The 12,908-nt window shown below is 38.1% G+C and overlaps 1 pseudogene; it reads left to right on the forward strand.

Moving 5' to 3' along the window:
- The first annotated feature begins 1,194 nt into the window (after positions 1–1,194).
- On the forward strand, positions 1,195–2,027 carry LOC131396362 (S-phase kinase-associated protein 1-like; annotated as a pseudogene).
- Positions 2,028–12,908: the final 10,881 nt, after the last annotated feature.

Below are 12,908 nucleotides of genomic sequence, written 5' to 3' on the forward strand. Positions count from 1 at the left end.
CCAATGTGCCTGACTTGAAAACCCTACAGTGCCTCTAACTGGGTATGTGACTTTGAGCAACTTATGGAGCCTGTCTGTGCCTGAGATTCTTCATCTGTGAAATCAAGATAAAATGAAAATAAGTTATTTTTTGTGTGTGTGAAGATGAAAGGAATACAAATATGTGAACATAATATAAATTCTGCCTGAACATAGGCATAATCTAAGTCTTAACTATTTTCATTGATGTTGCTGTTATTATTACTAATGTAGGAAGATGTTTTCTATTGCATATCCTACTCTGGGATTTTTATAAGTTAAGAAAAATCATCTCTATACACCAAAAATCTCTGATGAAACATGGGAGTTATCTTCATGTGGATGGGAAAAAACCTGCTCATGGGCATGGACCGGCCTCCAGACTTATGCTCTTTCTTCTCTTATAAACTAGATAATATAAATAATTTAGAATCATCAATAAAATACATGAAATTTCATATGTTAAAATAGCCCTTAATCCTAATTAATCTTGAACCATCCTCTGAATATATTTTCACCAACCTTTTTTCACAATAAGATGTGTTGAAACACGTACATTTTATCATTTAAAATTCCACTAAATCTTGACCTTCAATACTTGCATAACATTAACCTTTGAATAGCAAATTACAGTGACATCTGGAAGCTTGAAACAGTAATATTCACTCAAAAGTACGAATTTTGTAGCATACAACATATCTTGGAAGAACTAAAATTGCTGAAAGCTACATATTTAATTATGTATGACCTGAATACTTTTGGAACAAATTTAATGTGTTCAAATAAGCACAGTTTCAAAGAGTACTTTGGAACAGAAATGTAAACTGACATCCCCTTTTGTGACTTATTTTCTTACTCAATAGAACTTTACTTCTAAAAAGGAACATGAAAAAGATCCACTTAGTAGGTCACTGTTATTAGAAAAAAATGCAAATGAACAACTAAACTTCATTGCACAAATCAAGCTGCCTATCCCCTTGGGCATTATTCAGTGCTTCGTTTAATATTTTCCTAACATTTTAAGAGTTTTTTCAATTAAATATTAATACTTTTCTCAAAGAGAAAGAGAGATTTATTATCCTAAAGAGATGGTAGAGGGAGGGATAGTGATCTGTGTCAGCAGTTAAAATGAGGAACTGAAGAGAAATGTTCATCAAGAAAAACATGCTCAGTGGCCTTGTTGTCTGCTTTTTTCCTGTGTGTGCTGACGCCGCTGTGCCCCCGTCAGCCTCCCGCCCGCCGTCTCCTTGAGACCCAACACCATGCCTTCAATTAAGTTGCAGAGCTCTGATGGAGAGATATTTGAAGTTGATGTGGAAATTGCCAAACAATCTGCGACTATCGAGACCATGTTAGAAGATTTGGGAATGGAGGATGAAGGAGATGATGACCCAGTTCCTCTACCAAATGTTAATGCAGCAATATTAAAAACGGTCATTCAGTGGTGCACCCACCACAAGGAGGACCCCCCCCCCCCCCTGAGGATGATGAGAACAGAGAAAAGCGAACAGATGATATCCCTGTTTGGGACCAAGAATTCCTGAAAGTTGACCAAGGAACACTTTTTGAACTTATTCTGACTGCAAACTACTTACACATCAAAGGTTTGCTTGATGTTGCATGCAAGACTGTTGCCACTGTGATCAAGGGGAAAACTCCTGAGGAAACTCGCAAGACCTTCAATATCAAAAATGACTTCACTGAAGAAGAGGAAGCCCAGGTACGCAAAGAGAACCAGTGGTGTGAAGAGAAGTGAAATGTTGTGCCTGACACTGTTAACACTGTAAGGATTGTTCCAAATGCTAGCTGCACCGCTCTGTTTATAACTGTTAATGTTAGACAAACAGTAGACAAATGCAGCAGCAAATCAATTGTATTAGCAGCATATTGTCCTCATTGCATGTGTAGTTTGAGTGCAGATTTGAAACTTATGGCTGAGTTTCTTCTAGTATGATCAAAATTTTCTTTTTTCTTTGCTCTGAATAAAACTAAACTGTGGGTTCTCTATAGAGCATGGCATTTTGGGCTTTCCCTCTTTTTGTAAAGTGATTTTTGCCTAGTTTATTGTCCAGTTAACTTTAGTTTGGTGATCTTCTAAATACAAGTTGGCATTGTAAATAAAAAAAACTTGCAAAAAGTTTTCTGAAATAGAAAAAAAAAAAAAAAAAAGAAAAACATGCTGAGCCCATTTTCTCTAATACACCAAAAAGTCACATGTAGAAGCTCATGTTTAACCATATGGTAGAATTAAATAAGAAGTCAATAAGGTTTCCAAATGATTGACTATACTGGGCAAGGAAGTCACCAACCATAATACCAAGCTACAAGAAAGTCATGGAGGTGTTAATGACATACAAATGTTCGGTCTATATTAAAAAAATAAAAACACACACACAAAAACTACAGACTTATTAGGCATCTTTGCATCTCAACTTACCTCAACTTGCATCTCAACTATACAGAATTACCCACATGAGAAGCCTACTGACCTCACATCAATGCCTATTGTATTAGATTCCATGGTCCGCCCCTTGGTGGACCTGAAGTGGAATGGTTCCTGAAACTGCCGAGAGGAGAGTGTTTGTTGATGGCTTACAAATCTCAGCTAATTCTCTTTTGGAGATGTGACATCAGTTGAAATGAGCAGCCTTGACCTGTCATGTCCCCTTCCTGAGAGCACCCTCCATCAATTTACCAATGGGAAGCTATAAAATGCACATGGATAAGTGGTGAGCCATGAATAAGTATAAAGTCCCTATTCAGCAGCTACACAACTCCTTCCAGCCCCACTTGCCCAAGTAAAGTTAGGATCCATCACCCAGTCACAAATTAAATGAGGTACCCCAAATAGAACCACTAAATGGACAAAATTTTCTTAATTTGTTTGTTTTTCTATGATATGTACAAATAAAGAAAACCACTTTAATTATAAAAATAAATGCAATCAATTATATCTCTGAACTTCAGTATCCTTATCTGTCTAATGGTAAAATATAAGGCCTGTCAATCAGCTAACACATTGCTTGACAGATAAAAAGCTCTCCATAAAAATTAGTCTTGATTATTTTAGTTAGAATTCTTACCCTTTTTATCTAGGAATATATTTTTTCTCTTGACTACTATTGTTAATACCCCCACCTGGATAAAGAGGTCAGAGGCCAACCATTGACTCAATGAGACTCAAAGCATGATTTGGAAAGAAATAACTTATATATATATGTATCAGATTTTTGGCATTCTTCTTTAATATGGAAGGATATTTGGCTGTAAGGAATGTAGCCTGTTTTCAAAGGAGCCTACCTGATGGGAGGAAGAGCAACTTTCCGAGCAGATCTGTTTCCTAATCTGTCCGGAAATCAGTTTTAAGTATTGTCAATCTTGGTTCTCATTCTGTACCTAAGCCCAAATGTTGATTCTGTCGCTCATGAGTGATATAATTTAGGCTGTTACTTGACCTCTTTGGGCATCAGTTTTCTCATTTGTGAATATCACATAAGACAACCAAAGTTACTAGCACATAATAACCATAGAAATGTAGGTTCCTGGATAAAGACCTCCCCTCTGCCGTATTTAGCCTTCTCCCATCTAAGTTCACTGAGATTTCAATCTGAAAGGTGAGGTCTTCACTAATTCTAGAATTGTAAATCATACTCATAGGGTTACTATGTCTACTAACACCTACATTCAAAGGATTAGTACGCTTCATACTCAAAGATTAATGTGTTTCTCCCCCTAATTTGAAATGTAGTGACCAAGTAAGCCTTGCTCAGATCCCTATCAAATTGTTTACCAGCACCATTTGGAGTCAAACCATCTTGGGTTCCCCAAAGTTGACTTTTTAATCCCCACAGCATGTTTCTCCTTTTTCTCTCCACATGTTGGATCAACCCATAGGATTAGATTTCTTCCAGATTTGCTATTATTTCCCTTCCCATTTGGTAACACTCGTCTTTGTAACTAAAAGCTGCCCTATACTTTCTCCAAAGGCTAACATTCTTACCATCTGTTCTCCTTATGGGAAATCGGAACCATAATCCTGCCTGGTTCTAAGACATCTAGTTAACTCCCACAGTCCTGGTCCTAGTCTTGACTTGTGGTTTTTTTTTTTTTTTTTTTTGGTGAGGGTAGTTGGCCATAAGTTAACATCTGTTGCCAATCTTCCTCTTTTTGCTGAGGAAGATTGACCCTGAGCTAATCTCTGTGCCCTTCTTTCTCTATTTTGTATATGGGACACCACCACAGCATGGCTTGATGAGCGGTGTGTAGGTCCATGCCCGAGATCCAAACCTGCAAACCCCAGGCCACTGAAGTGGAGCGCACAAACTTAACCACTAAGCCACCGGGCCGGCCCCCTAGTCTTGACTTGTGACCTGTTTCAATAGTGTCTCCCATTCCTGGTAAGAAAGAGGCACATTTTTTACCTCCAGATTTACTTGTCCAATGCCCATCAGAGATGCATGCCCACTGGGCATACTGCTATTACATTAAACTTAACTCATCCAAAAATTAACTAGTAATCATTCCTCCATACTTGTCATTTTTCTTCCCAGGGCATAGCTCCACCATGCAGTGATTTACTCAATGCAGAGATCTGGGGTCTTTCCCTCAGCCCACATATACTCTACCATAAAACTATTTATCTCTCCTGCTAAATATCTTTCAAATTCTCGTTCTTTCCAACTGAATTATTAGTTTCTTGGCCCAAATCACTATACTCTGTCAACTACATCCTTTAACAATCGTGTTTCTAATTAACTTGCTCCGGTCTCTACATACCCCATCCCATTGGGCATACTACACTCACTGGAAGCCTTAAATTTTTAATCATATTATTACCTCTTCAATGGCTTCCCACTATCCCGAGGATAAAGTCTAATCTTCTTAATATGATTTACATTGTCTTTTATGGTCTTGAATTAGTTTAGTAATCAAGTCACTTTGTACTTTCTCTCCCACTGTCTCTGTAGCCACAATGTACTCGTTTGTTTCCTAAAACATGGTCTGTTCTCTCTCACTTAAAAGCTTTTGCAAACCCTGTCCTTTTTGCCTCCTTCATCTTTGTTTGACTCTTGGTTATCCATCTAGTGTCTATAAATTTTACTTTTTTATTTCTCCCAAAATGACTAGGATATTTCATCTTGCTATCAATTTCTAGGGTACTCTGTCCTTTCATTTCGATAAACTTTATCATATTTTATTATTCATCCCTGTTCAATTTTCTGTCTTTCCTACTTGTATGCAGGTTGTAGGATGGCAGACTTTTTGCTGGTCACTCTCGCTACTAAATTCCCAGAAAATAATATGGTAACAACAGTTGCTGTTGAATGAATGAATGCCACAAATACCTAGTTCACACCTCCTCATGGAAATTGGTCACTTCCATGTGGACAATTGTCAAGAACTCCTGAATTATGTAGTAGAAAACAGTATTGCGTAAGTGTGAAAATATGGGCTTTAGGGTTAGCCTTCATTTAAATAGTGGCTTTATCACTTACAAAATTTTTGCCCTTAGGCAAATCATTTAACTTCTTTCTTCCTCATCTAAAAAAATAGGTTTGAAAAATTATCTCACTGGATGGTTGTGAGCATTAAATTAAGATAATGTATGTAAAGACGTTAATCCAGTGTCTGGCATAGAACAAATGATTGTTATATGACAGCAATTATTATTATTTTGGGAAGAGGCAATAATATGTTGTTAACTGGGGAGCAGTGGGTATGAAAAATAAACTTCTCCCATTTCATCCAAAAATGCTTATAAAATTCAGCAGTCATTTCCCTTTTGTTTCCCATTGCCTTAATTATTTATAGGAATAATTCAATTATAGTTTCCAGTCAAAGTAACTTATCTTTGTGCTTTTAAAATTCCATTCAAATTAAGCTTGTTTAAGCAGCAAGGAAGGAAGTGATAGTCTTTTCTGCTGTTGACAGAACCTGACATGAGGCATGCCTGATTCATCAATTGCAGACAGCACTAATTTATTACTTATTGGTGAACACTGAAAAATTTTCATATTTAAGATTCTGCAGACTATGAGATGGTTTTCAAGGTTTCCAGGGATTTTCAAGGTATAGGGTCAATTCAGAAAAATATATATATATTTGTTGTGGTACCCATCAGATTGCTAAATTTGTGCATGACATCAGCTATTTTGTATTCATGGGTGTAATCATTATCCCCAAGAGGTTTTCCCAGTTCTTTAAAATACACATAAGGATCTCAAGTTTGCGTTTATTTTGCCATTTCTCCCATTTCTCTTGTCACAGTCTTAATCCAACATAAGATTAATTCTTTCCTGGGTGTCTCCATTATCCATCTAACTCACCTCCCTGTTCTACTCCCTCACCACACTCCACTTTCCCTATCAATTATCTGTTCAAAATGCAAATCCCTTTCACAAAATCATTTAATGTCTCCCCATTGCTCTTTAGATAAAGCCTCAACTTCTTAACACGGTCTTTTAATCCTTTCATTATCCCTTGGGTCCTCCTAGAACTTGAGTTCTACCAACCTACCCATCCATGTCTTTTAGTTCTGGTAACATATATAGGATCTCTCAGCTGACCCAGAAGTTTTATCCAACACCTTTTCTCCGATACATGTCTTCATATTGCACAACTCATCTTTGCCTATTTACCTCCTCCTCGTCTTCTGGACATCAGACAAAATATTGCTTTCTCAAGAAAACGTTCCTCATATCCTCATTATAGGTCTGATTCTGTCATATATTCTCACAGAACAACATACTTTTGCTTCATCATACTTATCATAGTGATTATCCACTAGCTTGTATACTTAATACTTAGTATATTAACTGCCAAGAATGCAAGAACATGCTTTTTGATATATTCCAACCTTTTCTCTAGCACCTGGGATATGGAATAAAATAATTTTGGAAAGCGTATAAATGTAAAACATTAAAGGGGAGCAGAACTTGCCACCCCCAAATATGCCTCTTTGGCATAAGGATTATTTTAGGTTGACTATATTTAAGAAACAGCAGACACAGGGGAAGTTCTGAAAACCAAGTAGAAATTACCCTTTTGTAAGAGACGTTTACATTTATAAGGGAAATCTCCATTTTTAAGGGTGTCTCCCTCTCTGTACCAGGAAGAGGAGGATGACTAAATCCTAGAAACTCTTATCCATGGAGAAGACAGAGACTTAAATCTGCATAACAACCATACCCTCTTTTACTGCGCTTTGCCTGAAAACCTTCCATAACTGGTTCCCCACTCCTGACATCTTTTGTCTTTACCTAGAGATGGTATCTAAGGTGATGGCTTGGGCTATTTTGGGGAGTTACTCAGTTTTCTTAGGTATCTCCATGTATACAAGAGGTGTACATGTTATTAAACTTCTGCTTGTTTTTCTCCTGTTAATCTGTCTTTTTATTATGGGGGATAGGGAGAGGTTTCAGCCAAGAACTTAGAAGAATAGAGGGAAAATTATTTTTCGTCTCCCATGGCATCAAGAAATCTAACTTGAGACACAATAGGAATTTAGAGAAAATTAATACCAATACTAATAGTAATAGCTATCATTTATTGAAAGCCTTCTATATCTACATACAGTGCTAAATGAATCCAGAAATTGAGTCAAGACCATTGACCCAAGTTTAATAAACCCAGAAGTCTCACTTATGATTACACCTGAAATAAGATGGACTGTAATATGAGCACAATGGATAGTTATGAAGAAACAGTGGAAACAAGGATAAATGATGATCTGGAAGCCTGGTGATGGTAGGCAGAATTTGTAGGCCTAGATTAGGGGTGCATTAGTGGCTCCAATTTTTATACTAATCAGATTTTAGAAGCATTGATTGAGGTAAGAGCTCATTCAGTGAGCCAATTCTACTTGATGTTGAAGAAAAGGAGGGGACAGTTGGAAATCAGGGATAATTTCCAAAAGATGTCCAAGATTGTGGGTGTGACTGTCTCCAGTGATTCATAGTGGGATAACCAATTCTTGGATTTGGAAGTTAACTTACTTTAAGACTAAATATATCAGGTGATTTAATTATCACCTACTTCAGATCCAATTTGATTCAAGAAATGACATAGGAGATGAATATCCAGAAAAGACCACTGCTGTCTGATGTGGAAAAGACAAAAAGTAACACTAGATGAGGTAAGAGGATATTTACAATGTTTCAGACATTGTATTGAGGGTACTTTATAAAATATAGATAGATATATTTCTGAAAGCATTAGTCTCCAATGCCCTGTTCTTGAATATAATTATTAGCCAAAAGGATCTCAGAGAAATTATTTATTGAAGGCTACACAACCTGTGCAATTGGAATAGAGGTGTGTCACACAAAGATGAGATTAACACTAAGGTTTCTCTGACTCTTAGACTAAAATGTTTCTATTCTACACCAGGCTAAACTGTGACAGAAAACATTTAATGAGACAAAATCTTTATCTCTCTCTCTTTCTGTCTCTGTCTCTCTGTCTCTGTCTCTCTTTGGATCTCATGCTAACCCTCTTTTTGAATATAGATGATATAGATACCAATGTAGATATAAACATGTCAATATAAGGTTGGTTCACATTTAATTTTCTCTATTCTGTCTGTTTTCTTTTGTCTGTTTCTCACTTCTAACTCAGTGAATACTGGAGGAGTTGCTATTAAATAATTGAATTTAATCCTTTCTTGTTTATACTCTAGGGCCATGGTTGGACATTTAATATGAAGATTTATCTACTTGGGGTTTAGTGTGATTCTAATGCTGTCTAATGGTATAATATTTCCTGATGCCACTTTTATATTCTGATACTTGTAGATATAAAGTATTAGATATCCATGTGTAAATTGAAAGTACTAAACCTGCCTTTTAAGTAAAGAAGATACTATAACTTTGATCTCTTAGAAATAATTTTCATGTTTCAGGCATAGCCCAATTTAGCTAGTATACAAAATTGAACTAATAAAAACAAACATCAGAGTTAAAGAACTCATATGTGAAGAAAGACCACATACAAAAAGAAATAAAGAAATAAATACTTAGGTATTTTACAATAAATTTATTTTTATGTCTTTGGTGTTATCTGTGACATCCTGATTTAACCAAGTTATTCTTTTTTAACAAACATGTTCAAAAATCTGTTAAACTTATACTGATACAGGGAGAGAAGTCAAGATGGCAGCATAGGCAGAATCTGAACTCACCTCCTTCCACAGACACAGCCAATTTACAACTACTCGTGGAAAAATTACCCCTGAGAGAGAACTGAAAACTGGGTAAGAGGAAGTCCTGCAATAAATGACAATCCTAATTGAGGTGGAAGAGGCAGAAATTCCCTTCTGGAGAGGAAAAACGCCACCTTCACAAGCCGCAGCACCTCACGGCAGCCCAGGAGCAACCCAAACGTACACAGCCCTTCCTGGAGGAGTGGGGACCTGAGCTGGGGAGCATGCCCACTATAGGCACTTTTTGGACCCAGCACAATCAAGACAAGTGGCATAGTATCTGACTTTGCTTGCCACTGAAACACTGGGGAGTACCCCCAGAAAAGCTGGTTCACAAAAAATTTAGAACTGGCTCTTAAAGGGCCCACAAACAAATTCACCCATTTCAGAAAGCAACCTAAAATCACCAGAAAGAAAGGTACACGGTGCTTTGGTGAAAAGAGACTCACCTGATAGGCTCTGAGTGCATCTCGGTGAGAAGTGAGACCTCTCCAGGGACTGGGAGATTGGTGACGGCCATTGTTGTGGCCTGGTGTGGGCGTGCTGACACAGACGCTGGCAGACGCCATTGGAGTTCTCCCTGGGGCCAGCTAGCCCAAGGTCTGTCCCACTCATTAGAGCACTGATTTAATGCAGCTCAGCCAGGGTGGACAACCCACCCTAGGGACTGGCCCCACCCAACAACAAGCCCTTGGGCAACATGTGGGCCTGCTAAGTGAGCTGCCTGGATTCTCCACAGCCTGGTGAGTAGGTCCAGCTGTATGGGGCAGGGCGGGAGAAGAATGTGGGGCATTGGTGGAGTGTATGGGGCTCCCGCCTTGGAGAGACTGGGTCCACTTCAGGAGGTTGGGGCTCAGGCACGGGGCAGGACTGTGTTGACTCTGTGTGTGGACCTGTGGACGGCAGCGCTTGTCAGCTGCAGAAGACTTGTGCTTCTCAAAGACCCACATAGGGGGTTTGCCCACCTTCCAAAGCTTGAAACAATTGGGTGCTCCCGCGCCTGAGGCCAGCCCCACCCAGCTGCAATCCTCAGAGAGCTGACAAGAGACCTATAGACTGGAGGCTTACAGCAATTGTAAGCCCCTGACCCTAACAACCTGCCACACTAGGGGCCTAATCACTTAATAGAAATACCGCAACACAAATGTGGTATTAGAACTTGCAGCCAACTGTGCTGGGGGTCCTCACACCCGATAAAGAGGCTGAAGGTCCCACAAAAACTACAAGCAGCTGAGAATTACAACAGCTGGCCAGGGGCATAACTCAGCCTCCCTGGGTGCCTACAGGGAAAGCAAACACCCCACAACAGAAGGACACATGTAGCCCACATAGGGGTCACCCATGGAACATTCAGAACTGAGGGAAGCACACTACTGGGCGTCATAAGGCATCACTTATATAAGGTCACCTCTTCAAGAGCAGGAGACGTAGCTGATCTACCTAATACATAGACACAAGCACAGGGAAAGAGGCAAAATGAGGAGACAAAGGAATATGTTCCCAGTAAGGGAATAGGACAAAACCCCAGAAAAAGAATGAAGTGAAACAGAAATGAGCAACCTACCTGACAGAGAGTTCAAACAAAGAGTGTTAAGAATGCTCACTGATCTTGGGAGAAGAATGGATGAACTCAGCGAGAATGTCAACAAAGAAATGGAAGATATAAAAAAGAACCAATCCGAAATGAAGAATACAATACTGGAAATGAAAGATTCACTACAGGGACTCAAAAGCAGAGTAGAGGATACAGAAGAACAGATCTGCAAGCTGGATGAAAGACTGGAAGAAATTACCAAAGCTGAACAGGTAAAAGAAAAAAGAATTAAAAAGAGCAAAGACAGTCTAAGGGACCTCTGGGACAACATCAAGTGCACTAATATCCGTGTTATAGGTGTCCCGGAAGGAGAAGAGCAAGACAAAGGGGCAGAGAATCTATTTGAAGAAATAATAGTTGAAAACTTCCCTAATATAAGGAAGGAAACAGACGTCCAGAGATAGGAAACACAGAGAGGACCAAACAAGATAAACCCAAAGAGGCCCACACCAAGCCACATCATAATTAAAATGTCCAGAATTAAAGATAAAGAAAGAATCCTAAAAGCCACAAGAGAAAGACAAATTACATACAAAAGAAACCCCATAAGGCTACCAGCCAAATTTTCAGCAGAAACCTTACAGGCTAGAAGAGAGTGGCACAATATATTTACAGTGCTAAAATGAAAAAACCTACAGCCAAGAATACTCTACCTGGCAAGGCTATCATTCAAAATGGAAGGAGAGATCAAAAGTTTCCCAGACAAGCAAAAATTAAAGGAGTTTGTCACCAAGAAACCAGTGCTACAAGAAATGCTAAAGAAACATATTTAAGGGGAAAAGAGAAGACCACAAATAGGAAAAATTATCTATTACCATGATAAGAGAGTAATGGATACAAATGCACAAAAATGACATTAGATATGATATCAAAAGCATAAAATGTGGGAGGAGGGGAGTTAAAGAGAAAGAGAGAATTGGAATAGACCAATAACCAGTAAGGACATCGAAAGAGTAATCAAAAATCTCTCCATAAATAAAAGTCAAGGACCAGACGGCTTCCCTGGTGAATTTTACCAAACATTCAAAGGAGACTTAATACCTTTCCTTCTCAAACTCTTCCAAAAAATTGAGGAGTTGGGGAGGCTCTCTAACTCATTCTACAAAGCCAACATTACCCTAATACCAAAACCTGACAAGGACAAGACAAACAAAGAGAATTATGGGCCAATATCACTGATGAACATTGATCAAAAATCCTCAACAAAATACTAGCAAATCACATACAACAATACATTTAAAAGATTATACACCATGATCGGGTGGGATTTATTCCAGGGATGCAGGGATGGTTCAACATCTGCAAATCAAGCAACATGACACACCACATTAATAAAATGAAGAACAAAAATCACATGATCATCCCAATAGATGCAGAGAAAGCATTTGACAAGATACAACATCCATTTATGATAAAAACTCTGAATAAAATGGGTATAGAAGGAAAGTACCTCAACATAATAAAGGCCATATATGACAAACCCACAGCTAATATCATCCTCAATGGTAAAAAACTGAAAGCTATCCCTCTAAGAACAGGAACCAGACAAGGATGCCCACTCTCACCACTCCTATTTAACATAATATTGGAAGTCCTAGCCAGAGCAATCAGGCAAGAAAAAGAAATAAAAGGGATCCAAATTGAAAGGAAAAAGTGAAACTGTCACTATTTGCAGATGACATGATTTTATATATAGAAAACCCTAAATAATCCACCAAAAAACTTTTAGAAGTAATAAACGAATGCGGTAAAGTTGCAGGATACAAAATCAACATACAAAAATCAGTTGCTTTTCTATACACTAACAACGAAGTAGCAGAAAGAGAAATTAAGAATACAATTCCATTTACAATTGCAACAAAAAGAATAGAATACCTAGGAATAAACTTAACCAAAGAGGAAAAGGTCTGTACACTGAAAACTATAAAACACTGTTGAAAGAAATTGAAGAAGACACAAAGAAATGGAAAGATATTCCGTGCTGTTGGATTGGAAGAAGTAACATAGTTAAGATTTCCATACTTCCTAAAGCAATCTATAGATTCAACACAATCTCTATCAAAGTTCCAACAATATTTTTCACAGAAACAGAACAAA

This window comes from Diceros bicornis, chromosome 32, assembly GCF_020826845.1.
Source record: "Diceros bicornis minor isolate mBicDic1 chromosome 32, mDicBic1.mat.cur, whole genome shotgun sequence".
Taxonomy (NCBI): Eukaryota; Metazoa; Chordata; class Mammalia; order Perissodactyla; family Rhinocerotidae; genus Diceros; species Diceros bicornis.